This window comes from Andrena cerasifolii, chromosome 3 (assembly GCF_050908995.1).
Source record: "Andrena cerasifolii isolate SP2316 chromosome 3, iyAndCera1_principal, whole genome shotgun sequence".
Taxonomy (NCBI): domain Eukaryota; kingdom Metazoa; phylum Arthropoda; class Insecta; order Hymenoptera; family Andrenidae; genus Andrena; species Andrena cerasifolii.
This window is the reverse complement of record NC_135120.1, coordinates 21,302,823-21,330,249: the sequence shown is the minus strand read 5'-3', so window position 1 is coordinate 21,330,249 and position 27,427 is coordinate 21,302,823. Positions and strand designations below refer to the sequence as shown.

Genomic DNA, 27,427 nt, shown 5'->3' with positions numbered 1-27,427 from the left:
GTGCAGAAAGGGCGTCGTCTTTGCGCTAAGCTCTTCTGCCCCCTGTACCGAGAGCGAACCCCGAGACTATATCCCCCCCGCCGCGTCGCTCCTCGCCCCTACCTCCTGCTCATAGCGGAAACTCTTGAAAAACAATAACGCTGTCGTTGACTCTGAATTTTCCGCGGTAGCAACTCGCCGTTATTTCGTTCCCAGCAGCGTAACCAGGGGTGGATTTTCGACCGTATTATTTCCCCTGCGGCACTTTTCATTCCTTCCTACGCGAGCGGCCCGCCGCACTGGAGAAAGAAGGAAGCGCGTCCCGTCACCGACGACGGAGTTACGCCCACGACTTTTCCACTTGTTCTCCCCGAGACTGAACGGGAAAAGGCGAAGAAACGTCGGGGGAGGCATGGAGCGGGTGGTGAGGGACGACGGGCTGGAGCGAGAGGAGAAAAACTGAGAACCAAACCGAGCGGCCGGCGTTAACTTTCGGCACTTACAAGTTTGATGGGATTTTCCTCTTTCCTTGCAATCTCCTGGGTAGCCAGGTCTGGACGAAAATGGCATATTTCTATCGCTCCTTGTATCTGGCCCGTCCCAGACCTCGCCCGGTTTTACATATTACAGGGACGCGGAACTTTTCGCCGCTTCCGGACGAGATAATCCACCCCGAAAGTGAATCCCTCGTGCGCGGTAATTGTCAGGCACTATTGCTGCATGGTGTCTGATAAATAGTGGCGTGATCGATCGTGCGATTTATCGCGGGCAAACGAGACAAATGAATCCCTGGCCGGGTACGTTGAATGCCGTTTTGACAATCGAATTCCGAATAGAAGTGATTGTAAGTTGCTCGTTTCAATTTCAGTCGATCGAAAGGATTATCCCTGAATAACAATAAAAATGCATTCGGCGCGATTTAATATTGCGCTTTTCTGTTTTCACATACGAAGGCACGCGCGCACGTCGATATGAAAATTCCCGAAATGCGCGCGAAATCATAAGCGAAGCGCCATTAGCAAAAGCGTGGCTCATAAATGGTGATTAAAAATGTACGCGATACGTATGGTCCATGAATGTTCCCAGCGCTTAATTCGCGGCGAACGAATCGAAACGCCGCAATCGCGAGCGGCGCGCCTCTGAACGATACCGATCTAGTTTGCATGCATAAATTCGTAATATCGGGCACCGGCCTAGCCTCGATTTAATCGAAGACTCCAATATATCCCGCGGCGAGCACAATGGTAAATGAACAATCAAGAATTTTTGCCCACCCCTCGCAGCCGGGTTGTGCCAGATAATTGTAATCGACGTTATTGCCAGAATTTAATTAAACCAATTAATTGTCGGCTTTACTAAACGACCAGATCACGCCGCGATAAATAATTCAATCAGATCGCCGCGCTTGGAGCGCGTACGTAGCGCGATACTTTCGCGGATTTGCTTTAAAAATCTCATTACGTCCGTGTAAATATGAACGTTGGCAAATGTATCCAGCGTGTTTCGTTCTTCTCACTTTACTCGGTTTAAATTTTCAACCGTGTTTGTAGCGCGAAATATGAATACGGATAATAAAGTGAATTCATTCGACACATCGTGTACTCCGCGGGATATAAAGGTAAAACGAAATCCCCGGCATTAGCACCGGCGTGATTCTCAGCATGAATGCATTCAGACGTGTTAATCCTCGAATTTGTCGCTGAAGACTGCCGCGGTGGAGCATGATTCGCGCAGAATCTCGACAACGAGGGTAAACAATGCGCGTCGGAGGGAAAAAATAACGGAAATCCAGATGCATTCAGACTTTATTTCACCACCGCACTCGAGCGAGAGCGTGGCGTGCTCAAATCAGTCGCAACTTTCGGCAGCAAATTCCAGGCCGATTCCACAGAGAAGCCACGCGAAGCCCACGGCCTCGCTCGCAGTTCCCGGTCCACGATAAATCCGGTTTGAGAGCTTCCGGAAGCTCGGGACCCGTTCGCCAGTGGCAGAAACTTTCATCATTAAGTAAACGGTGGCCGGGATTTTCATGCTGATTCTCGATGCTAGCGTTCATTCCGGTCCTCTCCCGCGCGGCCTCGTTTAGATATCCCTCAACCCTCGATGTCGCGAATAACAAGTCTTCTAACGCGTCTACGTATCTCGGAAATTCGGGAACTGAATCGTCGTGTGTTTAACACACGTTCGCGTAACATTGATGTACAGCATAAAGTGCAGCACTGTCACTTATATAAACAACAACAGGTAAGGAATGTATAATAAACCCATCGCACGAGAAAAAATATCTAATAAACCATTGTTTCTGTGTATCATAGTTTCATTTCCTGCAACGCAGTCAGAATTGATTGCGAGTACTGCTGCAAGTAGTAGTGTACGCCATTGGTCAGACACTGCAGAGTCTACAGTGGGGAACGTACGCTGAGTGGAGACAGGAGCAGCATTTCAATTCGGAACTTGAAGTAGAAGCGTTTATCGAGGAAAACTGGGAGATGGATCAGTATTCCTTGACGAATAAGAATCAGCATCTAGATCTTTAGAGTTGTCTACAAGTAGTTACTATTGAAGCTACAGTTTCACGGTATATGCCTATGCTGATCGTCGGTTCCTGGGTGACCAAATTCTTCCCCCTTCCCAGGGGGGGATCCCTGCCCGGCAGATCGTATTTTGCGCCGAGATTTAGCGCTTACCCTCCTCGTTTTTTAGCGCGTGGCACGCAGACCAGCGCGTAATACACACGTACGCGGGGAACGAACAAAAGCGCTTTTTAAAACAAATTTATTGCTGTGCACTGGGGGGTCGCCGCGAACACGACGCTTACCGGCCACCATCCCCCTGTGCCACGGCCAGCCCGATGCTACCCTCGTGGCTCCACAAGCCCCCCTCTTGTTTCCGTGACCTCTGTTTCGCGACGCTACCCCAGAGGCGCAGTCTGGACATTTACGAGCACGCCCTAGTGCATTTTTAAACCCGTTTCGGCCGTGCGCCGGAAACATTGGCCACGTTGCTGTCAGTGAACGAGCATAATCCAGACGGGGGGTACGCATAATCGCGCGGAGGCGAATTATCTGGGCGTCGCGAACAGCGAAGAAGTGAGTTGAAAGGAAAAGCTGACTATGGATCCATACGATGCGATGTCGAGGATTTCAAATGATTGAAGAGTGTTCAATGCTTCCTCGAGTGTCTTTCATGCAGGGCAAAACATTGGAGAATTCTATAAAGCCACGCCTGTGACGTGGATACTTCCAGCAGTGGAAGCAGATGAATTCAATTCTTAGTAAAGTTTGGATGACTTTGTTGAGCGTTAGCTTCCCGGACCACCAAGAACGCACAAAGGTGTCTTGTCCTTTTTCGACGCCACGTCTGTTAGACATTCGGCCTGTCAGTCCGCGCCCGAAAATCTGATTGTAAACACCGTACTTGTCACGAAAATTCAGGCAATCGACCCGAGTCACGGCCGAGGGTTTCCAGACAGCCGGGACAATAAACAGCTGGCCGCGCGACGCCCGGCTCATGGAGGAAACTACTCATTAAGATTTCCCTTTCCGCTGCATTTTCCAGGAACCATTTCCATATAGCGTCACCAATAGCTAGACTTTCGACCACCCCTTTTCCCAAGACACACCCTCGAACGGAGGTTCCAGAGTCTTCCTGTGTGAAGCCAGGCTCCTCCGCGTCAGAAGCCAAAAGAACTCGGACGCATTCGCACTGTTAATTTCTTGTACACGTGTATTAAACAGAGCTTTCTCATAGACCAATAAATCTATATCCATTGTTAACTTTTAAACGGGTGTCTACATTTATTGAATGGCACACAAATACCATCCAGTGAGCTTTTGTGACCGTAAGACGTCGCAAGAGATAGTGACATTGTGTCGAGGAGATCTACAACCTCCTGCAAAACGACGCTGTGTTTTCTACAGACTTGTAGGAAGAAATTTAAGTCATTCAGAATGAAATCCACCTTAGAGATAACGTAAAGGTTTAAGATATTTCGACATGTGATGTATGCGAAGATAGTTGAATGAAGAGGTTAGATGGATCATGGAATTGATGGTTGATCGAGATTTCAATAGAAAGGATAATCATATTCTAAATTATAGGGGCGGGCGCAGCGAAAGTCAGTAATCCCCTTTCTACCCATTCTGGACTTTACATATTACCACTTAGATATACTGTTCATAGTTCTCAATTCAATTGTTCTCTTGATAGCGTTAGTTTGAAACTCCATAAATTACATTATGCTGATGTAGCGACAGTACCTACCTGTCTGGCAATTCTTTTGTCCCCGATAATTTGATCACCTCCCAGAAGGATGAACAAAGCTCCGCAGGAAGCTAGGAGTTTCCTTCCTCCATCAAAGCAAGATCAACTCCAGAATCTGAAAGTGATATCGAGAATGTTTAAGTGTCCCATACTACGATTCAGTTGCTTTCAATACAATTTCGAGTTCACATCTACTCGCCTCCCTATTCATTTACAAAACCACGAACATTTTTCACGCTAAGCGTTCAAATCTGCAAAGTATTACTACATACTTTATTTATTTTATTTCCTTGAGTCTCTGTAAAATTTCCCGCGTGGTATCCCCGCCATGAACAAAGAAACTTTTACCCTATCCTCGATTGTCACTTTCATATGCATCAGCCCAATAGTTAAATATAGAATACGTTAAGAGTATCTAACAAGTATTTATCAAGCATTGCATCTCCTCCCTCGCCAACCCGATACAAAGAAATCGAAGCATGCCTATCAGGCCTGACTGCCTACAGTTTGCAGCATTCGCCGTGCTCGCGCGTCACACAACCATTTAATAAACGTTTTCACCCCGTTTCCTCGACGACGAGCCAGCCACATTCCCAGGCTCGCAACGAGCGGTGAAAAATGCGCGCGTGCTCGTCATCGTGCACGAACGCTCGTTACCCGTACGTCTGGCCTCGTCTGGGAGAAGCCGCAAGCACAAATTGCGGAAGCGGTAGACACGCTTGCAGGCTTGAGGCGGACGCTCCGTGCGAGCTCACCTTCCGGTCGACTGGACTCTCGTTTGTACCAGCCAGCAACAGTGCGGGAATAGAGGACACGTATACACACGCCGGCTTTGTGTATACGCCGGAATACGTGGATTCTAACTGTCGCTCTGGGCACGAAGGAAAAGGGGTATTAGACCTGGCCCGCCGTCGCCCTTCCAAGCCACCCCCACCTGGCCACCAACCCCCCGTTTCGTCCGGCCTGTCCGTGTAAACCACGGGCACGGGAATTAGAGCGTGAACGTATCGTCTGTCTTGAGACTCCGGGACGCTGATGAGCGGACACGGACGTGGAATAAAGCATAAGCAGAGGAGCCAACGAACCGTCCGGATGCCGGCGGAAAACGAGCGTCCCGGAAATGCTTGCGATCCCGACGATGCAACCTGATTAAAGTAGCTACGGCCGTCCCAGCTGTATCGATTGCCAATCGCACTGCTTTGATTATAGACCGGTGTATGACCTCGCGGAAGACACTGCGCGGATGCCAGCAGGATGGACAAACGGCGAGCCATCCGGGAGCAGGCAAAGCGAACTGTGGAATAGACACGGTGTCTGGCCGCTTGTGTTCGGCGCACCGAGAAAGATGATTCCGTCTTTCCAGCGTGAGAATTCAGAGGGAACGAGCGAGGGAATTAGGGCGTGAGTGCGTTTCGAGGGCGAAAAATTGGAGAGCGTTGGGCAAGCCACCGAGGGAACAGTCGTCTGCGAGGGCGGAATTGATGGCGCCCGTTTTGTATGATACACCGTGAATGGGATCTGGAAATCGTCGGGTCCAGACATTCTGCTAAACTGGATTATCTGCAAAGTTTCTCGGACACCGATGAAGGGTGTACACGGTAATTAATTCGAGCGCGAAGGATGGAACGACAATCGCAATTTTGTGAAATAACACACTGCCGCGGATAGAGGACGAAGGGTGGGAATGGACGGTGTTAGAGGAGAATACGTATGCGGGATATAACGTTTGCATTTCAATGCGGGGACGCCGCGCAGGAACGTTCTAAATTTCGAGGGAGCGGTACTTGTTCCTGCCGTGGAAAAATGGCGGGGAGAAAGAAACGTTATGCAGGCATATTGTTACGAAAATGTTTCTGATCTGCCGCTGCGTTCTTCTCTTTCAACCCCGATTCCATAGAAGCCGAGAATTGGAGTGTGAAGGCTCTGTATGCCTCCGCGGGCGAATACCTCCTGCACGAGAACCGAAGAATACGACTGAGGAATAGGTTAGGTGGCAGAGTAATCTAGATAGCCTGAACGTACCGAACACGGACCGACAGAGAACGGCGAAACCCCCAGAGGACTCTGGGAATTGGCTGTTACAAAAATATCCTTCGCAGAGGATATTTCACGTAGGATTTGTGGGCGACCGGTTCGATTATGAAGTAGTTTCGATCTTGTTCCACGATAAAGGAAACCAGCGGATTGTTCGGTATTACGAAGTTTTTTTTTCGATGGATGGTTTAAGTAAAGAAAGTGGTTTCTTTAAAAATTAAACGATTCTTTATCAAAAGAAAAATATCTTGCCTTGGAACTATAACCAGTGCTCCCTTTTTATTTATGGGTCACAATTTTTCTGAGATATTCCTCCAAGTACATTGCGTTGCAATGTTTATGCGAGTGGAGAAATGCAGAAATCATGGAAGAAAAATGATACTGCCTCTGTTCCTTCAACCAGGTCTCGGTCCAACTCGGTGTCTGCGTCATAGACAGCTACTTTCCTGTTACGACGACATTCGTGAAGGAGAAGAAATTGGAACGGAGAACTTCTTCATGTTGTTCGGCGCAAAGTATCGACGAAGTGTGGAGCGGAAGAACGAAAGGTGCAATGACGGCAGAGCCGAGCGTAGCTTGCATGCAAGAAGGAGGACAGAAAAGGGAGCAGAGAGGAAAATAAGGCAAAGTCTGTGCAAAAAGACGAGAGAATCTTCGCTCGTACGTGCCGCGCGTCCATCCATCATGAGCTGACAACTCGCCTAGCCTGGCCTGCCACTTCTCCATCACCTCGCGTTTAGATTATCTCTACAACGCCTCTCCTCCGTCGCTTCCTCGCCCAGAGAACTCATTTTCTTTCCTCCATGATTTCTGGATCGACACTCGGATATGCTTATTGAAGAGATTCGAATTCATTCAACGCGCAGAAACCAATGCGAACGGTTTACAATGAATAACACCTTATTCCTCGTCAAACTGGACACATCATCGATGCATGTTCGAAAGAATCGATAAATTGGGTAACAAGTACTCAAAATGGCGAAAGAACATATACATATCAATTAATCAAGTTCAATCTTCCTTCGGAAAGGAACTGCTCGCGACGGAAGAATCATTGCCAATAAATGGACTCGAAATAATTACTTAAGTAGTTGAATTCAATGCAGCGAATTGATGGCGGAATAAAAGCATCGCAAGGGCAAGTTCGGCGAGCCGCAGGGCGGAACATTTATGCCCGGAAGCAGGAAGGGACATCCCTCGTAAATATGGCTTACGGGCTCAAAATGTAAAATAATGAGATGTCCCTGTTAATATTTATAAGAGCGCATATGCTCGCCGGGGCTATTTTACAAATAAATGGATATAAATGTCGGGGGAGCCTTTTTCAAGGTCTCCTCCTTAAACATTAACTTTCACAAACTGCGAGGATATACGATTCACTGTCCCGCGCTATTTTCATAAACTCGTGACGTTTAACTGGGGTGGATAGAACGAAGGAATAGGAGTGGTACAAATCTTTTAAAAGTCGTCACTGCCGTAACCACAGTGTCTACACTATTTCCCCTCGCGTATCGCTGCGTACATTTTCTTTCGCACTCTGTACCCAACGTTTCGATTCGAGAGAGAAAATAATAAATGTGTTTAACGATAACAAAGTGAGTGAACGCAGCGGACGTTCATCTCCAGAACGAACGGAACTAATGAGCGTGTTCTGTGATAACAGAGGAAAGAAGAGACCGTTTTCTTTTATACGTCCGAGGAAGGGGTGGAAACGTATGCTTTCAGTGAACGCGCTTGAAACAAGCCATCCCCCGCCTGGAATGGAATTAAACGGAACGAGCCGTTGCTATTTGTAAACCACGATGTCCCGGCTGATGCCATTCCATCCGTTTGATCCGCGAGCTATTAAAAATGCAATCCCGCTCTGTTATTAAACGCCATTCTCAGCGATTCCCTCCGCGGGAATTTCTCGATCTGCTTTATCAGCCGGCCTCCTTAAGAGTAAATCAGCAGCTCCGCGGCGTTTAATTCGTTCCGCGTCCTCGCGCATCGTCGGCCCCTCTGAAGTCTGCCCTCCCACAGATTATTCCGGTTGTTTCAATTAAGAAGGGGCCTCCCCGTTTTACATACGAAACACTTGCGCCTCCGACTTAATTACATTCCTTCCGCGGCCGTGCATCTATCACTCCGCCGTGGATTATGAAAAAAAGGCGAGTGTACCCTGAGCGGGGCAGGTTTTAAGTGTGAAAAAAAAAAGAGCAGCCCGACTGCGCCGCGATTGTTTGTCCATACGCCAGGGATCCGCGTTTTCTGCCGCGAGAGCCTCAGCCCTCGCAGACCCGTACAAATAGGGTGGAATGATGGATATGATAAGCTGTCCAGATAGCGGACGAGGGTTGTTTTCAATACATCAACCCTGGTTAACCTTCCGGCGAGATCTGCTCGGAAGGACTCCGTGGAAAGGATGCAGACTGGGGCGGGGAACTAGGAAATCACGTTTTTGGGTCAGTGGGTAAATTGACGACAACTGAAGTTTCTTCTGGCGGAGCACTTCCGCGAAGAATTGATAATTACCACTTTTGATCAAGGACTGACCACGTTGTAATTCCTTCTTTTTTTTTCATCCCTTCAACCGTTCTGCGTTAAAATGTGATTACTTTCCAGATTGGGTCACTTAGAGAAGATCGCACTGGCGAATAACCAGGCGGGCAGCCTGATTAATCAAGGCCCGTTGATTAGAGGCCTTACGGAAAACTCGAGTCCGCAATTACATGTTCGCACTCACGTGCCTCGCCTTTCTGTTTGATTAACGTTGTACTTCCTTCCTCTTTTTTTTTATTTCCACGGTAACCCCTCTCCAGCTTCACACACACACAGGGAGCCGTTCGCAGGACACACGCACAGGGGAAATTGAATTTGTGACCGCGAAAGCGCGACGAGGTTTTCTAGCTCGGGGACTCGCGATATTCGCGCCAATTCACTGAAAGTACACGGAAAAGGAACGTGATCGAAATTCGATAACTCGCGGCCCCCCGTACCGTGCTTCTTTGCTGCACTCTGCTTGCTTTTGCTCTTGCTTCTCCTACAGAACCTGCCGCGAAAATGCAGCGACCAGCGCGTTTACAGCACGAACGACCTTCAGTTAGGCATTTAAGGAGATTATCTCGAACAGCTTTGCCACGTTCAATTATCTCGTTAGAATAGCAGAGGTCTGCTTTCGCATGGTTTTTTGTTCATTCGACTTTGGTTAGGAGAATTGAATATTTTTTAAATCAATGGCGCACCCATTGGGGATCAAGGGGCCCTGCATGAAAAGAAAGCTACTTAAATTATATTCTTTAGGTACATTTTTATAATCACCTAATAAATTTTATTAAATTTGCATAAAAAATATTTTTATCCGTTCGACTCGGTTCCCCCCAAGATTAAATCGCGAGTGCGCCATTGTTTGAAATTTACTACTCACGAATTTGTAGAGTTTGAATCTATGCGATTTCTGAGTCTGGTAGTTCAGTTGTTGTGATAGATAAATTTTCAAGAGCAGGAAAAATTTCATACATTCGGAACATCGCGCGTCAAAGTCCATGCATTTCGCCTCTGGTCCGCAGGAAAAGTCTCGCGCGGATGGAACGTGTATGTAAATTCTGTCAGATGTACGCGTGCTCGTCCTGCACCGCAACGAACAAACACAGACAATGCATCACATCAGCCGTCTGAAAGAATTTCCACTATTCCCTCAGCCTTTATTCCTCCCCGCTCGCTGGCTATCTCTTATCTCTCACCGTCTCCCTCGCCTAGTCTACACCGTTGCACCACCGAAGGATCCGTCGTCGGAAGACAGATACGTCAAGAAGAAAGTCAGAATCTTATTTCCCGAGATGCTCCTTTCCCGAGCCTTTTCTCCTTGCCCCCGCTTTCCGCGCTTGCTGTTCTCTCTCCTCCTTTACCACCGGACGCAGCCTTCCTATCTCGCATCACTGGCGATGGAATAGCGTATCAAAACTGGAAGACGGTGAGAAAGGGGGTTGGAAAGGTGGTGGAGAGAGCCCACGGTTGACAGTCCTTGCGGTGTAGGATCACATGGGCCCAGGCTACCAGACGTCTCGTGAGAATCCCGTTTTCGAAACACGAAGAAGAATCGTTTCTCATGCTTTAAAGGCGAATAGAACGGACGGAAGACTTAAAGTACGTCCATCTGAGACCACGGTGAAATTTCGTCTGTTAATACGATACGTGACCCCGGATTGGTAACTGGGAATCAATTGTCTTCTATATACTATGAAGCAGTCAAATTCTATATAGGTATTCCAAATGTATGATAACATCTAAAAGATGCTAATCTTAAAGAATGAGATAAAAAAATCGCAACTCTTGTGTTTTTATAATTCTCAGAAAAATGAAACAGTTGTACCTGATGTTCTGATTTAAAGTATCGACTATGGATTCGATTAATACGTTAAAAAGGGGAAGCTCGGAAAAACGTTCGCGAGCTTCATAATTGTAGCCGTTTAGGTTTAGAATATCTTTTAAGAGTGATTTCATTTCCCCGGGCGATTTAATTAAGCGTAATATCCAGATTTTCATAGGGAGCCGAGTGTATTAAAGAAAATTATGTCCCCTGGCCGTGGCGCGTAAAGCTGTTTTAAGCAAGCCGGCTCGTATTAAAAAATACCGTCTATTTCTTTTAGCTCGCTCGCGGAAGACGTCGTAAACGTAATTTAATTTTCTTGTGAAACTCCAACGCCGGCGTAAAATCGAAACTGTGTACGTAGTTTGGAGGCTAACGTTCGCCATAGTTTCATATCATAAACGCGCACCGCAGTCTCGAGACCGCGTTCGTGACACTTCATTCGCTTACAATTCGCTTGATTAATGCTCATAAAATTTTTACATTCCCATCTTGATACACATTACAAATTTTAATCAAGGTAAATCGAATATATAGTGAGCAAGATATTTATCAACCGCCATCTCAAGTAGTAGGTACTCGAAGCTTGCCAGGTATAAATATTCATCGCATAATTAAAAGAATATTGAAATTAGAGTATAACATTGTTTCTAAGGTAAGAGATTGGCATATTTTCGCGAAAGGACGTCCTCCCTCGAACAAAAGCATTGCATGGAGGTTTTTACGGAACGTTCCATCCATTTTCGTAAAGCTTTATCAAGGTTCCACGCAATAGACGTTTTAATGGAAAATGACGTTGCTTTCAAAGCTGAATTTTTTTACCCAACACCCGACAATATCGTTCTCTCGGTACACGAACGAGTTACCGCTTTAAACGCGCTTCTTTCAGGTTCCTTCTGCAACCTGCACTTATATCGTTCCGGTTTCAAGAGAGTGCTAATTACTAATTAATGAAGCTATTAAGCGAGGCCACTCGTTAAATACCGATAAGTTTACCCGCTCCCTGTGTCGCTTGTTACTTTTAATAATTTTCGAATCAACGGTGAAATGGAGTAATCTTCTCTTTCCGTGTTATTCGCTTACGATTCATTCATTCCACCTACAATGAACGATCCCGTTTTTTATCGAATTTCAGGTACCTTACGAAAGCCAAGAAGCACGAAACGAAATGTGTCGGTTTAAGTGGGAGAAAGATTTCTATCAGCAGCGCACAATTACGTGCTTCTCTGGATGCCAATTTCAGCGTCACGAGTGGGCCAAACGTAAACCGACTCTATAATTTATCACTCGATTGCCGTTCAGTCTCGGAACTCCTCGGCTCGTCAGAAACCGCCGAACGCCCTCCGCAAACTAAACGGCGCCCGATCATTGAATAAATCATCGCCGCTAATTAATAGACCGAATTTACGGTACGGCGAGCCGCCCGAGCGACACGTGACACATTTCACGAACTCCCTCCCCTAGGCAAGATGCTGCCCCGTATCTGATCTCGCATTAATCCAGGGCAAGCCGCGGTGCCGGCAGCAATTCGGCAACTTAATTAAACCAATTAATATTACGAGCGACCGGAATGACGACTGATCGCTATCGGGCAAACGTTTCCGATATCTGAGGACCAGCGCGCGTCCGCAGATTCGATGAATGAACGTGGTCTGGTTGCTTCGAGTGAGTTACGCGCACTTGTGCAATAATCTACTTCACTAACTGGACCGAAAGGGCCATGTGACGTATCGTTCCACTTTACGTCAAATTTTCAGCAGAAAATGGTTCCAGGGACATGTAGTTACACGAAGTACGGGATTATTACAGCTTCTTCTCATCAGCAGCGTTGATCGAAGGAGGAGCACGGCCCACAAAGGGCAGAACCGTTGAATTTCAGCCGTTTCCAGCACCCGTGTCACAATTATCGAGAAGCATGCCATCGAGGCACTATCGACCCGCAAAGTGGCGGTGCCGGTCACAGGCTTTTTCTATGGATGGATCAAACGGGCAGGCAGCAACCAGTCCGGGGCCAGTTTAATTGCTCAGAGCTCATGTCGTTCGGCAATTGCCCCCGCTGCACGAACCAGATAAAATCCTCTCGTTTTAATTATTCTTCGGTAACGACTCGCTCGAGTAACAGCGTCCACTCGCGAAACCGTTAATAAATTAATAAAAACGCGCTGCATGGAAAAGCATCGCGAACAAGGTTATCTCTCACCCTCCCCTACGTACAGCTTTTCCCCACTTTCTCCTTCCAATTCGCGCAAAATTACACGGATCGTGGCTACGAGCGTTTTGCCTCACTTCCGAACTTTTGCCGCGCGATTTCACATCGTCAGACGATCATACCGAAGCATGTGTACTTCAATGGACTCCAAGGGCCGAACTATCGGTTGGACAAAGTACGAGTAAACGATTGATTAACTAGCCCCGACTCGAGGCGGAACGTTTAACGGACCAATTCATTTCTCCGTCGCCAATTATCGACCCTCTCAAATGCATAACTCGCCCCGAGTTCTTGCGTGGACGGACCGCAAACAATCCTGCCCATCGAAAAGTGGGTACTTGGAAGGCATCGATAAGATCGATTGTAATCGGTTATCGATGCCATAGGCAGGGAACAGCGAGCCTGAATTTATCGTCCGCGCAGAGTCGAAAAGGTCCAGGCGTCGAGAAAATAAAGTCGCGACACGTTGCAGAGGAAGCTGGACAAAATATCCGGATAGAAGCGTGTAATCCACTGGCAGTCATGGAAATTCGTCGCCTCCTCCAATATCCGGCTCTATTTAACTTCGGTGCTTCCGATTCGGGCCACGTGAATTCGATATCATCGAGTGCCACTCTCTGTAAAGAACACGTGCGTGATTTTCTCGCGTTTACTTGTAAATACAGGGGGAAGGTGTTGCACCTTTGATCAGTTTGAAGTTTTTGAATTTTCTCCACCTCAGTTTTGCTAAAAAAAATCGGAAAAGGGATCATATAAATGTTCAAGGCTTTTACTAACATTTATTTTTAGCAAATTTTAATATATTTTTTATTACCATTTTACCGCAGTTTAAAGAAATAAGGAAAATTGGTTAAAGGTACAAGAGCCCGTTGTTCCTTTGACCAGCAGGGTCAAATGAATAAAAATATTTATTATAATGTTAGAGTAACTTATAGACTATAAAATTTATACTATATCATAAATTCATAAATTACTCTATAAATTTTAAATTTCTCTATCATAAAACTATAAATTTTTTCTCTGCAATAGCAAGTTTCTCTGGTGTGTTTGTTGATGTCATGCCACTAATTTGTTTCTTCGCTTTTTGGGCTAAATTTTTTGGAGGTACATAAACTGTTGTGATGCCTGTTTCATCACAGTTCCAAATGTTAGTTGCATCAAACATATATCATTTTAAAAACTGTATGCAATTGTTAAAAACTATAAAAACAGTTTAAAAAACAACAAATTTCATATATGTAAATTTGACTATTTTTAGCGAAGTGAGCATTTCATTATGCAAACAAATTTTTTCCTTTATTTCGTTAGTTATGACTCGAGTTAAATTCTTTATCCATGTTAGAGTGTTGTACCTTTGACTGGTCGAAGTCTTTTCTACAACTTAGCATAACAAAACTTATATAATATTAACTTGTTAAAATTTTATGAGGTTGTGTAGAAATGGAAGAATACTTACTTTTTCCTTTTGAAATTGAATAATATTTGTCTGTGGTCTCATGAACTGCGATGTCTTTACAACAAGCCATTAAATTACAAATCTGATGGCTAACAAATGCACTAAAAATTTTATTTTCACATACATTTAACACATGGCTCCGTAACATATGGTGGTTAAAGGTACAACTGGTCAAAGGAACAACACCTTCCCCTAATATTCCAAATTTGGAAACATCGTTCGGAAAAAATACGCGGCCACGTTTATGAGAGACGAGTCGAGCTGGGAAATGTAATCTAGCGAACTGGAAACAACAGGAAAGCATAAACATCGAGTGTGTGGGACTCGAAAAATTGAAAATTCATTCCGGCTCGGTTTCGTATGTCCATCGATACACGGTTGTTTAAAAAGTGTACATGGTGTATGGTAAAATGAATTTCGGAAAAAAATATCTGTTACACGGACGTACAGCAATTTCGCCTGTTGGGCAGCAAACCCAATAAGCCCGTACACGTCTGTGACTCGGTAGCGACCGATTAATAAATATCCCCCGCGCAATTAATTGGATTGCAATCTCTCAGGACAGATGTGTATTATTAAATTTTCCACCGGCTACTCGCCGTGCACCGTCGTGGGGTCGTTCTCCCGTAATTTCGTCGGACATTTGTACTCTTAATAATTCACCAGCCTCGACGTCGTATTAATGTATTTCTTTCATGGCGCGGTACAGGATATAATATAATAATTGCACCAGCAATGGAACAGGCGACTGTTCGAACACAAAGAGCACAGTACAGGGGGAAACGGTTTGAGCAGCCATTTCAGCTGAATTTCCATTCGAAATTCACGCAATTATGTACACAAAATATCCCAAACATAAGTGGCTAAACTGTCATCATACTCCATTCAACTTGTCGTTCAGTAGCTTCCCTTTTCCAGTTATAAACACTTTCATTCGTTGTAGTCTCACTGTCGGCCCCTTCGGTATACGAGTTCATTGCTACGTATACAATGATAAGCTAACTGATCTATAATTTTACGTATTCTTTTCCTTCTTGGTGCTCCTTTCCACAAAGCGCCAAGACTGTTCCGCGCCAAATAATAATAAGATTTGAACAAATATACTCGAAACCCCCTACGTTAATTGAGCGAGAGGAACGTGGATACCTCGTGCGAAATATTTCTTAATAACTGCCTCCCTTTCCTAACTCTATTTACATATAACTTAACCGAATGACTGTCGGCGGTGAATTGCTTCACACGGCCACGGTAATCACGGCCCCGTCTGATGACGGCGGTCGCGCGCGTAAAACATTATTCACCCCCTCTCGCAAGAGAGGCAGAAAATATGGAAAACCCGCAGGAGAAAGAGGAGGGAAACGAAGGGAGGGTCTACGACCCCACCCTTCTAATTTGATGTTGCGTGTTATTGAGGGGCCATTAAAACTCCGTGCATCTACTAATTACCCGCACGCAGTCTCTGAGCCGTACGGTTTAATCAATATTCGGCTTTGTTGCGTCCAGGCGAAGGAGGCCGTGAGTGATATTCGTTTCCCGGGGCTCGTATCGGTGTCACCGTTGTAAATGAGAATTTCTCGTTGGCCATTGTGCAGCGAGACGAAAGAAATGGAGAAAATGTGGCGTGCGTGGAAGCGCGCGCGGGCAGTATAGGAAAACGAAGCGAAGTTCGGGAAGAGAGAGGGTGGACAGTACGTGAATTTTTGCAATTTCGATGTCGTCGAAGTCGCTGGGAACAACGGGTACGATAACATGACATACCACATAACAGGGTACCATTTATTCTTATTAGCGTGTCTCCTTTCGAATCGCACAGCTTTCAACAGAACTGGGACTCGTTAAACGTCGGTGCACTTAAGCGAAGAATACCTAACGTGTATCACCCTCCTGCTTTCATCAATTGAAAGACCTCCGTCGCTATGCTAGTTCACATTTTACAGTCCGCTTACGATTACATGGTTGGCTGTTTCTTCTCTTTTTCATTCTAGTAGATTTTAATTTTAAATCAGGGCTGAGAATGGTGTTTAAAAGCGAATGGAATTGTGGTTGAAGCTACATTTTCCAAAGATTTAATAACTTCTAATAGCCCATCTCTTCAATGTGTAAATGTACTTACATATTCGTAATCAGTGTTACGAAAAAAAGTGGTAAAAAGTAATAATAATGATTTATTGTGAGATAAATGGAGGCTCCCGAATGGTTACAAACTTTAGACAGTTTCAAGTGATGGAGAAGGGGCAGGCGTGTAAAATGAAAGTGGAATAAGTTTAGAAACGGATAAAAGAGCTAATGGAGAAAGCCCGATAAAAATCGCGGTAAATTAACTTCCGTTTGAAACTATTCCAACGAGCAATTGACAAAGGATCTTACAACCAATCAGAAACTACCCACTCATTAATACAACCCCAGAGAACCAATTTTTAATTCGAGGATCATTTGCCACGTTTCTTTCTCTGAAGCTAGAGATCATCTCACAACGTAACACTCTAATTCCGCAGATTGATTAATTTTGATATGATCTGGTAAGTCGTAAGGGAGCTTGCATCTCGAAATCCCATCTCGGAGGACCTATCCCATCGTCGCAAAAGATTACATCTAGCTTTCAAATTACGATTACTTAATGCTCGTGGTGAAAAGTCACGTTAAACAGCTTGTCGACGGATCCAGGAAGAGAACGAGAACAGAGAGAAAGGGGGGTGGAACGCGAAATTGCTTCATTCTCGTAATTTCCATATATCTTTCACCAATAAACGTCGGGCCATCGACAAATGAGACCGAGACACCCTTTATCTGGGCCAATGAAAGGGAGGGTTACTCTTTGGAGGGAAGTCGATAAGTTCGATAAGTCTCGCGGCAACGGACGTGCTTTAGGAAACCTTAGCACGCAATCATAAGCTCTCGCTTTTCCTCCACCTCTGCCTCTGTCCTGCTCTCGCCTGGAAACGCTTGGGAGCCGAACTTTTATGAGGTTCGATCGGGCGAGCCCAAACGGCGCGCCGTTTGATTTAGCGCCGTCCCATTTATGCAGGTAGTAAAACGCCGCTGCCTCGATCGATGTGTCTCGACTTTCGGTGGAGGCAACACACTTCATTTGAATTGTACGACCCGAGTGAACACCCTTCAGAACTGCTCATTGGAATATTCGTAACGCAGAATACTTTTGAATACCCTTCGGGGATGGATTGACTAGCATTAAATAATCTCTTTACAATCTAATTGTAAGTACCGCGACGCCTGTAAACGTTCTGCGTACGAGTCGATGAACGTCAGTAGTAGTACTCAGCATTGATCAGACATTCAAGGGAGCAGCTCGCTCGCTGGTCAGACCAAGTTTCTCTAACACTAGCCACAACTGTAGGTAAATTTCAGGTTGCGAAGTCGACTAATTTTCGAATGCTTGCCACAGGAAGCACAGTAAAATAAGAATGCTTCTGTATAAGGAAACTGCAGAAATGCATAAACCCTGGCCACTTGCCGCTGTTCCGTTTTTCATTCCGGTGAAATCATTCCCTAGTGAAATATGACGAGGAAAAATATCCCCCCCACTCGTAATAATACCATCCCTCACAGAGGAAAGCGATTGCAGATGTCTCTTTCCGCTTCGCGGAACGTCAAGGCAGCGCTTAAAGGAGCGTAATCCCCTGATTAACGTCAGCTATTTCCTACGGGAACGCGTCCGTGAAGGCGAACGATAAAGTTTCGCGAAAACATCGAGGTGTAATTTTGACGCGTATCTCGCGAGTCCCCATTATTCCGCCGGCAGGAAACGGCACACGTTAAACGCCGCTCGGCGCGGATGAACTCGTAAAGCGGCGAGGCTGTTACGCGTCGAACGAACATCTCCTTCGAATACATTTGAATCTCATTGGAGACGAGCAATGATCCTTCGTGCCTGTAAGCCTACATCGAGCGCGTTCATCTTGATACGATAATCGGTACCGGGGCATGGCGTGAACGAATTCGGCAGCCGAAACTTTCGCGGACCTTTCGAACGGGAGGAATTGCTCGCGTGTTTGCACGGAACGTGACCGAACGGAGCCAAATCGATTTCAATTCTTTCACGTTCAGTTATAGTATACGGCTCGCGACGACTGATGAGATTACATCGGCCGAGGTTAGAAACGAGTTTAGTGGACTCCGGGAATGTAAATATAGAATATGGATGGATCGCGATATAGTATATCGATGGAATTGGATTCTGGAAATGTGGATAGTGTAAATAGCGTCGTAGTTACTTCAGAATATATAGAGTGGACGGGGAGTGCTCGTGGTCCAGAGTAACGTAGAAATGTCAGAATGAGTGTGCGAAGTATGAAATTCTACGGTAAGCAAACATCGGATACGCATATCAGTGCAGCAACGTCCGAATAATTATTATTATTATTATTATTCGTTTTTATAATGTGGTTTTTAATATCAATTACACAGGGAAGCTGGATATCCCGATGTGATTAAATTACTTTCAACACAAAATAATGATCGATGTAGCGTACGTGGCGAGTCCCGGTATCCTCGGTTTTATTTCGCCCTCGATGACCCAAATTAAATGTATAATACTAATGTGTTACACGGGTAGCTTATATCGCTTGTTGATCACGAATTTCGTATGGCACGTACGGGCAAGGAGGAAATGAAACCAGTGAACAGCTGCGCGGTGCGCGATTGGTCGCGAATACGCAAACAACCGGGCTTGAAAAATTCACGTGGCGATTACGAACACGTCGGGGGATCATTTAGACCGCTTTGTTGCTCGCGCATTGTTTAAAACGGGTCATCGCAAGTTCAACCGCGGAAACGCTCCCCGCACAATGTCTGCTTGGAAATAGCAGGCGCGATGCACGCCCGCCTGAAATATTCATCCATAAAGCCCGCAAACTGCTTTCGCGATTACATTCACCCGATCAACGCTTTCGTGGAAATCGCGCGGAGAACGGAACTTTCGCTTCCCGACGTCCTCCAGGCGGGTTAAATAATTTCGACGTGCAACGGTTCGACGAGACTCAACGTTCCCTGCCGTCCCGCATATTTCTACGCGCGGTGAATCGTCGCTGCAACAACTAATCGGGAGGTTTGTTGAATAGATTTTTCAACTTGTTGCGAACGATTTCCGTTCGTTCACTATTTTTGACGTACGTTTGTGTACAGGCGCACCAGCTGCCTGGTTGTACCGTGAATTGCGAGACAACCTGCATCCATGCCCCAAACGATTCGCGCATTTCTCTGAAAAGGTTTTCCTATCAATCAAGCAGAGGCAAATTCGTGCTCCACACGTACGCTCCTTTTTCCTCCTGAATTCTATCAATCGGCATACAAGGCACTCGAGGACGTCCAATTCGGAGCCTCGATCCTCTTCCTCGGCGAAGAGCAGACAGCGAGGCGGACGCGATAAGCCCATTTCTCGGCGGACGAGCGCATAAAAGAAAACAGAAAAGGTAAAAAATTAAGGGGGGCCGGGTAGGGGGGCAAAATAAAACAGCGAAAAGGGGGAGGAGGGAATAGGAAGGCTCATCATTAAATTCAAATATTCGCCGGCGTACGAGCTAGGCCGACCGTCGGAAGCTTGGATGCAGCTGCTCGCCGGGAATTAACTTCGTCCTCTGAAGTGTTATCGAGCGTCGCGTGCACCACGCCATCTCGAAAACCAGAGCTTCCCCGAGGTTTTTATCTGTAGTAGTAGAAAGTTGCGGCGATGATGATGGCGGTAGCGGCGTCGGTGATGGCGGTGGTGGTGGTGGCGTCGGCGATGGTGGTGGAAGCTGATATCGGCGGTGAATGCTGGTGCTGGCGGCGTTGGAATTTTCCTTGCTTCCATCACCGTGGGAAAAAGCAAAGAGCAAAAGCAAACAGGGGCAGTCTACCACCCCTCCCCCGCCGTAGCCCATCTGTCCCCTCGCGTTCCCTGCAGAGTGCTCCGTTCGCTTCTCCTTCCTGTTTTCCCGCCCCCGGGCGCATCGGAATCTGTGCCAATGGATGCTGCCGCGTCTCGCTGGTCTTATTCGCCGGGAACGGGCGGAAAATGTGAAAAATTCCTATTAAGGGATTCCAATAGGGTTCCGCGGGTGCCGGGCACATAAAACATAATATTATTTCCGGAAAGCGGCGGCGCGAGAATTCAATTTAGCCGCGTGGCACATAATGTAATGCTCCTTCTCGTCCAGGCTGACGGTACTCCCACTGCCTATCCGTGCCGCCACGGTTTTTTTTTTCCGTCCACCCTTCAGTGTCCTCGTAGCCTTGAAATCTCTAGCGCTCGTTGGCAATCGAGCTCGCCACGAGACGACGGCTCCACGATGGAATGAGCAGAACCAGGAGTCGAGCAGAATCGTTTCGCCTTTAATCCGGAAGGGATTCAATCGGTCCAAGCGCAAACGCTAGGAGAGTGGAGGTCCGTTTAATGCCAACCGAGCCTCTCGATTGCTCCCCTCCTCCCGCCCACCCTTCCTCTCCCTCTACGAATTTCCCTGTTCCATTCTCTTTCGCGCAAACCAGAATTTCCCGGTATTAGCCGTCCGTCGAGGTCCAGTCGAAAAGCCTGTTCGCTGCGGCTTCGCGGCACTGCTGGAACCTGACATCCGGCGCAGCCGTTCACGCCTTTGCATACGTGTGCCATTACCTTTAACGGACATGACGTTCGCTGAGAGCCAGAACTGGATTTGACGTTTCGCGATCAAACGGTCGCCATCTGCGGTCCCTGCGGTCTTGAAGCCACACAGTGACGTTTGGATGCCGATGGCTAACCCTTGCATTGCGTTGTACCGCTGCTTTACGACGAATTAACACCGCAAAGCTGATTCGGAGTTCCGACAGATTGCCTCCCGCGGGTCGCAGAAGCAATGCATGCTTGAGTTCTCCCAAGGAAAACGTAAAAGAAGAGAGCATAGAGGTTTCGGTACCCAGTATTTCTCCACGCTCTGTTTCTCGTAAGCATCAGATAGTTCAGACGACTCCGTCCTGTTGTATTCGATATATTTACCATTCGCATTGTCGTTTCGGAGGATAATAAGAGCCTGAGATCCAGGTTTAATAATGTTTTCGGGATCGCGACGCTCCGTAAATTTCGACGGAGGTATAAAGTCTGAAGCAGCTTAACTGCTCGGAGGCCGCATTATGTATTATTTACGCATCTCGAGGCTAGGAACCAATGAAGTAACGGCAAGTTCGAGAGCCGGGCAAACGTACTACTGGGAATCGAAGCCATTAACCTTGCTCCGGAGCGACCCTGCGGCTCACGCACCACTAAATAATTCCGGAGCACATCTAAGAACCCCGTGGATCGGTGCCGAGGCTATCGAGACGGGGATCTTCGAAACGTCCTGCAGGGATGGTCCTCCTTTTGATGATATTGTCGCGCCCTCGCCGCTAATCTTTCATTTTACCGACCCATTTGCTCGGGCAATTCACGCCGAGCGAACAGTACGGACTCGACGAATGTCTCAGGAAGAAAAGAGATCCTTTCTAAGTGTGCTTTAACATTTCCTGCGGACCTGTTCATCTATATTCCATCGAAAGAATTATGGGAGGTGTACTTTTCGTTGATAGGCTTATGAATGCAATTAAGCAAACAAGCAATTAAGTAAATTCATCCAGGGTGGATGTACCAGTAAACGGACACGTATCAGCGAATGAACATTCTTTATTAAAACGACTAAAATAAGTTATGAAAATAAGCAACTACTTAATTAGAGACTTCTTTCATTTCTGGCTTCATATGCAAACCATTTTTGCTGCACATGGAATCGATCGCGCTGCAAACATAATTTTATAATAATGTTCATTCATTAGCTTTAAGTATTCATTTATTGGTGCGTTTACCCTATTTCGTTCTCTGCAGCTTACGACTAAACCGACATACCTAGATAAACGTGAGAGTGAAAAGGGATAATTTCGATACCTCTAATTTCGAGTACACGTCAGGATAACGCGAGCACCAACAAGCAAACATTTACTTTCCCACCCACCCGCGTTTCGGGCCATTAAATGCCCCTTCGCCCGCATTCCGTCCGCTTATCGGATAAATCCTTAGCTCGTGCAGAAGCGTAAGATTGTCTGCAGCCAGTATGCAGGCCAAGTGCCAAGGCGACCGTGATTCGGGGCTGGGAGCACGAAGAGAAACAAAACTACCTCCGGGGTAAATATATACAGGAGGGCGGGGTAACGATGTATCAGGACGGGAGACGTATTCGAGTCTATTATTTTCAACGGACGACTCATCCTTTTCCCCTCTCTCTTTGTACAGTGCTTCTTGGTTTCTGTCCTCCCGAGCAAGCGTACCTCTTTCTGATCTGATTTCCCCGTTTCGCAGCTCCTCGTCGCTGTTTGCGACGCTTATTCGTTCCCACGTATTTCCTTTGTCACTTTTCCTCGTAAACTGCAGCTCAGGATTCCCCGTACCCCCTTTAACGTAACAAAGATCTCGAACAGCATCTAGCAGTCGCACGGGAAGCGGGATCGTAAACTTCTTGCAATGGGATGCTGTATCAAGCGATGGCTTCGGTTAGCTTATTCGCGTGAAATCAACGAGCGTGTCCGCTCGGGGCCGTCGTTTAACGTTGTTCACTGCGAATCTTTCATTCCTTGCTAAAGCTTTTTACCATGGCTCATGCTCGAGAACATGGCACGTGGGTGATGTAAAGGAGACTATAAACTAACGATGAGTCGTGTAACAGAACTTGTATAGCGCACTTTCCATTCAAACGCTTCTCCTCTGTATTAAGAAGCTACAATAAGCAGCGCAGTCTTATTAAACTATGCTATAGGAACTGAGAAGTTCGACGCAAGATCCCCAAGTCAACTCTACCCGACAAATGGCGCGAACGCGGCCGAAGTTATAATGAAGTTTTTAAATTTTGTCACACCTATACATTAAACTCGTGGTCGAGGGCGAGACGAACGTTAACTAAATCGATATTGTGGGATAAATAAAATATATTTAATATAAACAGGAAAGATATATATATACAAGATTGAAAGAAACTAAAACTAATACAAGATAACCGACTACGACACAAACAACTCGATTTAACACAACGACTCAGTACATCTACACACTCTGCCGGTTGTTCCAACTCTGTCCTTTCCGCGGAAAACTCGCCTTTCCGAAAAAGGACGCTACATCCCCACCACGCACGCTTTTCAAGTCGCCCTCATGCCCAAATATGGACATCGCTCCGCCGCGCGCTTTCTCGCCCCGACAAACCCTTGCGCGCGTCGCTGGGCCCGGTGACGCGTTGGGTTTTCCCCAACGGGCCTGTCTCCTCCGAGGTTCTCAACGTCTCGCTGAACTTATTCCGATACTACATTCGGCCATCCTGATATGACATCTGCCCTCAGATGTCCTTGGTTCTACCCTACACCGATTCGCTATCATCGGACAGGTCGTCTTCCTCGTCGGTGACCCACGGCTTCATGTGGTCGGCAGCCGTAGACGTCGTCCGCGGACCCTCGTGTTCTCCAACCTTTTCCACCACGTAACGGTTATTCCTCAATACCCTTTTTACGCAATAAGGCCCAAAATACTTCGCATGGAACTTCAAGCCTGGACCGGCTTGCGTTCTTTTAATTGCTATCAGCTGGCCCTGCCTGTACTCCGTGGCTTCTTTGCGATTCTTGTTAAACGATTTTCTGTTCTGCGCTTGAACCTCCGCGATTTTCCTCTTCGCTCGTAACCGCATCTCGTCACGCTCTTCTTGAAACATAGCGATCCACTCACCCTCTATCAACTTTCTGATTTCAGGATCCTCACGCATTCTTACATGTGTACCAAACAACAAACGAAAAGGCGTTGTATTGGTACTCCTACTCGGTGTCGCGTTCAGATATTTCTGAGCTGATTCGAGGTATTTGTACCACTCCTCCGGCTTCGGCGCAGCTAATTTGGTCAGCAACGATATGAGCGTCCTATTGACCCTTTCTATCTGCCCATTCGCTCGCGGCATCCCTGTTGTTATCAACACGTGACAAATCCCTTCCTCTTTACAATAATCCTTAAAGGCGTCAGACGTAAAACTCGTACCGCGATCGGAAATAACTCGCTTGGGATTACCGAATATTACGGACTGCTTCCTTAAACGGTCAATGACTTCAGCAGAACTCGTCGACTTTGTCGGATACAACCAAACAAACTTCGTGAACGCATCAATAACAGCAAAAATATGTCGATAAGACTTCTTTGTAGACTGCAACGGTCCAAGATGGTCAACGTGGTATGTATCAAACGGCACTTCCCCCTTATCAATACTACACAAAAACCCCTCCTGCTTATTATGTTTCCGCTCGGCTAGAATACAATTTATACAATTTCGTACAACTTTTTCTACTTTCTGACGCATTCCCTTAAACCAATAGTCTCTCTTTAACAACGCCTCAGTCTTAATCACCCCAAAGTGACCGCGTTCGTGCACCCGGCGGACTACCTGTACCTGCATTGGTTTAGGTACGACCACCAGCGGGGTGTCATTTACCACTCTGTACAACACGTCACGACTTACAACATAGCCATTCTTTCGGTATTGCTCGATGTTGTCACAAATTTTCCGCAATTCATCGTCTCCTCGTTGAGCTTCACGCAACCTGACAATAATTCCGTCGTCATCTTCCTCTACTAGCATAATTGTAGGCAACGGATTTCTACTCAGGGCGTCGACATGAACCATACTTCTACCCGGCCTATGTTCAATCGTATACTGAAATTCCTGGAGCAGAAGAACCCACCTAGCTACTCGCACGCACAAATCTTTCTTATTCATTGTCAACGTAAACGCCTGACAATCAGTAACAATTTTAAACGAAATTCCTAACAGGTAAACTCGAAACTTTTTCAAGGATTTAATGATCGCTAAGACTTCAAGTTCATAACTCGGGTATTTTTCCTCGGCAGGCGTAGTTTTCCCACTCGCGTAATACACGGGATGGAAGGCACCATCCTGAGTATCGCGCTGCAATAAAATTGCTCCATATCCTAAACCAGACGCATCAGTGTGCAGCTCTGTCTCGGCGCCTGTACGATATAATTTTAATACCGGTGCACTACTCAACGTTAACTTCAATTTATTAAACGCTTCCAGTTCCAACGCACCAAACCTAAACTTGACATCCTTTCTCAACAAATCCGACATTGGACGCGCTATAACTGAATAACGATGGATAAATTTTCTAAAATATCCTGTTAAGCCTAAAAAACTCTGAACGTCCTTCACACACTGAGGTTTCGGGAATTTAATTACGGCTCTAGTTTTATGTTCTGACGGCTGAATGCAAGCATTTTCGACAATATGCCCTAAGTATTCCACCCTCGTTTGCAAAAATTTACATTTACCCCAATTCACTACTAATCCGAATTGACTCGCTACGCCCAACACAGATTCAAGGTTTGCAATTGCACTTACAACATCATTCGCTAGAACTATTATATCATCCATGTAAACGCGCACCATTCCCACCGCTATTAATTCTCTGAACACGGCATGTATGAACCTTTGGAAAACGGCTGGCGAATTACAGAGTCCGAAAGGCACTCTCAAAAACTCGTAATGGCCGTTGGGTACAACAAAAGCGGTATACTTTTGACTACCTTCTTCAATGGGCACATGAAAAAACCCATTCTTTAAATCAAGTGTGCTAAACACTTTCGCGCCCTGTAGTGAGTCTAACTCGTCCTCTATTAACGGCAAAGGGTACCTGTCCTTCACTATTTTCTTATTCAGGTGTCTAAAATCAATGCAAATTCTAATTGTACCATCTTTTTTCACAACCAACACTATCGGACTCCCATAATCTGAGTGAGACGGTCGTATAATCCCATTCTCTACCCACGCCTTTATTTGTTCATCGACTATTGCTTTTTCCTTAGGAGACAATCGTCGCGGTCTTTGGTAAACAGGCACATCATCAGTAAGAATAATGTTCATCGTAACCCCCACTTCGCGTGTTTTATTAGGCTTATAATTTTCGACTAAAACTTCTATTGCCTCTCTATGCTCAGGAACTGTAACATGCGACAAATCAACTCCATTCACTGCAGGTTCAACACTAATGCTATACACTTCTGGCACGTCTAGCTTCCTAATAGAAATTTCTCCCCCTTTCATAATTAGCTCTACGGAGTCTAGAAAATCTGTACCAATTATTAAACCGTGTGACGTCAACACGTCAGGTACAACATGTATATCTATTGGATACACTACATGATCTATCGTTATGTGTGTTGAAAATACTCCTAACGTATGATGGCTTTCCACCGCAACGCCGCGAAATTGTAAAATCGTATTACTTAGTCTAGGCGCGCCAATTTTTACATAATGATCTGCTCGTATTAAATTCAAATCGCTACCCGAATCTATTAACGCTACTAACTCACAATTTTCAATCTGTACCTCCTTAAGGCGCTTTTTCCTCGACGCTTCCGATGTACTACTCACATCCTTTACAGGTTTACTCTCGCCTTTACATTCAAGCGCAATATGCCCATACCCCTGACACTTAAAACACTTCATGCCTTTACTTTTCGTCGGACAAGTCGCACTTAAATGGTTCCGGTCCCCACATAAGAAACATTTTCTTACACCTCCTTGCATCACAGCTCCAACACCTCCTCGGACCGCCTTCTTTGTCTTCTCTTCAGTTCGCCTGCTCTTCACTCTTGCATTCTCCTTCATGGCTTCGTAGGACTCGAACTTCTCCTTCAGCTCTCGTACGCTTTTGGCTCCGTACAATATCATTTTATTGCACTCATCGTCTTGAATCCCTTCAATAATATATTTAATGGTCGCGGTGACTTCCATGTCTGCTTGTTTGGCTATCTCCAGCATTTGGTAGATGTACTCCTGGTATGATTCATTTGTTTTCTTGGTTCTGCACGATAATTCCTTATGTATCTTATGGACGTCTACCACTCGTGCAAACTCGGATCTCAACGCTTGCTTCATTTCAGACCACTTACGACAACATTTCTCATAGTTGACGTACAACTTAGCCGATCCGCGCAACAATCGCTTCGCATATACGATTTTTTGAATATCACTCCATTTGCACAGCTCCGCCATATCTTCAAATTCTTCGAGCCAGCAACGGACGTTTACTTTATCATCACCGCTAAACGTACCCATAGACTCCTCAACATCCTTAAACGTCAACATTTGCGTTT

The 27,427-nt window shown here is 46.1% G+C and overlaps 1 protein-coding gene across 2 annotated transcripts in view; it reads right to left on the bottom strand.

Annotated features, from left to right (window-relative positions):
- Sema2a (Semaphorin 2a) overlaps nt 1-27,427 on the bottom strand; it is a 475,650-nt gene that overhangs the window by 416,779 nt on the left and 31,444 nt on the right. The window contains exon 2 of one of the 2 annotated variants that reach the window (XM_076808047.1): nt 4,243-4,357. The exons of the other annotated variant lie outside the window; for it this stretch is intronic. The gene's annotated coding sequence lies outside the window, so the exon portion shown is untranslated. The remainder of the gene's footprint in view (nt 1-4,242; nt 4,358-27,427) is intronic. 2 annotated transcript variants of the gene reach the window in all.